This window comes from Enhydra lutris, unplaced genomic scaffold (assembly GCF_002288905.1).
Source record: "Enhydra lutris kenyoni isolate GAN:26980312 unplaced genomic scaffold, ASM228890v2 scaffoldscaffold5, whole genome shotgun sequence".
NCBI classification, from domain to species: domain Eukaryota; kingdom Metazoa; phylum Chordata; class Mammalia; order Carnivora; family Mustelidae; genus Enhydra; species Enhydra lutris.
Genome location: NW_019154089.1, coordinates 30079646 through 30082847, shown reverse-complemented (window position 1 = coordinate 30082847; position 3202 = coordinate 30079646). Strand labels below are relative to the sequence as shown.

The 3202-nt window shown below is 39.2% G+C and overlaps 1 pseudogene; it reads right to left on the bottom strand.

Annotated features, from left to right (window-relative positions):
* Positions 1-580: 580 nt before the first annotated feature.
* Positions 581-1097, bottom strand: LOC111141098 (annotated as a pseudogene).
* Positions 1098-3202: the final 2105 nt, after the last annotated feature.

The following is a 3202-nucleotide window of genomic DNA, read 5'->3' as shown; positions in this document are numbered from 1 at the left end:
ACACGTAACTGACTGAGCTAGGCACTGCTCTTTTAACTTTTTTTTTTTAAAGAGCTACTAGAAAATGTAAAATTATAAATGTGGCTCACATTTGTGGCTCATGTTCTATTTCTGCTGTGCAGTTCTGCCTTCAAATCATTCTCAAGACAGTTCTCTAGGCATCTGATGAACAGTAAACCAGAAATATAAGGCGTTGTATTTTATGGGAGCAGGAGAGAGGTTGATGCATTTTGAGTTTACATCTCAGAATGAAAAAAAAGAACCTTGAATTTATCTAATTTAGTGGCTTCCAAAAATGTCTCTGTATTAGAAAGGCCTAGGATCTTATAGATTTCCAGGTTCCATGCCTGAAGATTCTGGGAGAGGAATAGGTCTGTGATGGGGCCTGGATTGTGTGTTTTCTCCTGCTTCTCCTCATTCTTCTTTTTCTTCTGTTTAGTTCTTATTTTATATGATCAACTTAACTCTGCAATCCAGCTAGAGTTGGAGGGGGTAAGACAAATATGAAACCCATAGAACTGCAATGAGAACACAAAGATTTTGGGATATTTTGAGCAGATGAGGATGAAGGGGGGCTCATCTAAGCTACAGAAGGAATGGTCTGATGGCTAAAACACAAATCAGATTTGTTAGATTGTTCATGGTCAGCAATGGTGATGATCTTGCTGGTCTTGATGTTTCTTAACCCAAAGTGCTCCAGGGCTTCCACAATATTCATGCCTTTTTTTTTTTTCTTTTTTTTTATCGTGACAAAGACCAGGCTTGCCATCCAAGCACTCAGTCTTGGCAGTGCAGATGAAAAACTGCCAACCATTGGTGTTGGGTCCAGCATTTGCCATGGACAAGGTGGAAGGACCCATATGCTTCAGGATGAAATTCTCAGCATTAAATTTTCCCCCATAGATGGACTTTCTACCAGTGCCAGTATGGCATGTGAAGTCACCATCCGGGCACAGAAATCCCAGAATAATCCTGTGAAAGCAGGAACCTTTAGAACCAAATCCTTTCTCCCCACTGCTCAGAACATGAAAGTTTTGAACTTTTGTTTGCAAATAGCAGGAAGGAGATGCAGCCACAGGCTCGCCTTGCATGTCCATGTCTAAGAACACAGTGGGGATGACAATGGCTGGGGAGTGTGTGTATCTGCCTGGATTGTGTATGTTCAGTAAAATCTGGGAGATTCTGATGCACAGCCAAGTTTGAGAACCCCTGAGCAAGGACTTTTTTACATTTCTGTGAAGGGACTTTCCTGGGATGACGGTTGTTACTGGCAGAGCGAGGACCAGAGCACATATTCCTTGTGGATTATATTTCGTACCACTGATTTCAAGAGTATTTTGTACTACTGTGCCTCAAGGGGCTTCACAGAACTCAGGGTGGAATGAGGAACTCGGGCTGCATCTCAGTAGGCTGGCACACTTCTCTTCCTTATTTGGAGAAAGCCCAGTTTGTCTCGGCAGCCCCCTCTGTTGTCAAAAACCCCTAGCATAGCTTGGCGCAGCTGGCTTTGGGGAAGAGGATGAGAGTGGGAAGGCGCTCAGAAAGATGTAGCCGGAAGGGTAGTCTATGGGGGAAGCTCTTTGCAGCCTAAGCCCCTTAGAGCCAGAAGGGCCTGTGGAGGTTGTTTACTTGACTGCCTCTTGGTCTGGAGGAGGAAATTTGGATAAATAATTTAACTTCTCTGGGCCTCAGTTTTCACATCTGAACAAGGGGGGGAGGGTCATGACATGTTCTGTACCCTTCCCTCATTAGAGACTATTGTAATACTCATAGAATAATGGTTTCTTTTTCTTTTTCTTTTCTTTTCTTCTTTCTTTCTCTTTCTTCTTTCTTTCTTTCTTTATTTATTTTAACCAGTATCTTAGTCCAAAGACACATGGCTAGTTAGAGATAGAAGTCAGACTTTGAACTCTGGTCTCCAAGTTAACTCATCCCATGCAATTTCAGCTAACAAAGGAGATGTGTTCAGGGGCTTCCAGAGGGATAGGGGCAGGAAAAGCTTACAAGGGAAGTTGAGGCTGCCCTCGTGGCTAGGTAAATTAAAGTCAGGCACCTACCCTCTTATTTATACATTCATTCATTACCAATTTATTCGGCTTATATTTATTGAGTACCTCTGACAGGATTGAAATTGCAAGATGTGGGGATACTAAGTCAAGCTAGACAGGTTTTTGTTATAATCTATGTTTCTTGCTGTGTCTCCCTGAATATTTCTTTTGTCAGAAATATTCTCAATTAGCTGTCACCGTGCACAAATAACATGAAATAATCACAGCTGCCATTTACTGTGTTAATCATGTACCAGGCACAGTGCTAGGCACTTCCAGAATACTACCTTGGAGCACAGAAGAAGAAATAGATCTAGGCAGACTCAGTACATTTCCTAAGGAAAGACAGTAGGTGGTAGAGGTGGATATATTTCCACCCTTTAAACCCCAGTGCTGTATTGCTTTGGAAAGTATTTCCTTTTGCAAACAGCGTTAGGTAGCTGTAAGGCCTTAGACAAAATGCCTGTTTACTCGTGCATGTTCGTCAAGCTGTCATTTACTTACAGCAGTGAAAAATAACCTAAAATATCCAGAATAAACTGAAATAAATTATAATACAGTATTTTTTAAGAATATTTAATTGCCTGGGAAAGTACCGTTCATAAAATGCTACTTCAAATATGAAGATTTATATCTGTTTGGTACTAATTTTGTAAAACACCCACCCACACCACTAAATATTGAAAAAAGGATGGAGAGTAATTCACTGTTGTTTTCAATATTGTTGTTCGGTATAGTGTTTTGGGAGAGTCTTGTTTTCTCTGAACTTTTTGAGTTTCCCATACTTCCTACTTTTTTTCTTTTCCTTTTTTTCCCCTTCCCCTGACATTTTATTATTATTTATTTTTTATTATTTATTATTTATTATTATTTATTATTCTCAAACATACAGAAAGTATGAAATAATTTTTTAGTGAATATGCTTATATCACTAGATATAAGCTTATATCACCACCTAGATTCTACAGTTAACATTTTATTACACTCCATCACTTATCTACCCATTTCCCTACTTATCTGTTTTATTTTTTGATGCATTTCAAAATAAGTTGTTGGCCTCAGTATACCTGTACCGAAATATTTCATTATGCATTACTGTTAAAATTCAGTATTTGTTGTGTACCTTTTTCTTTTTCCTTATAAGGTAAGATTTA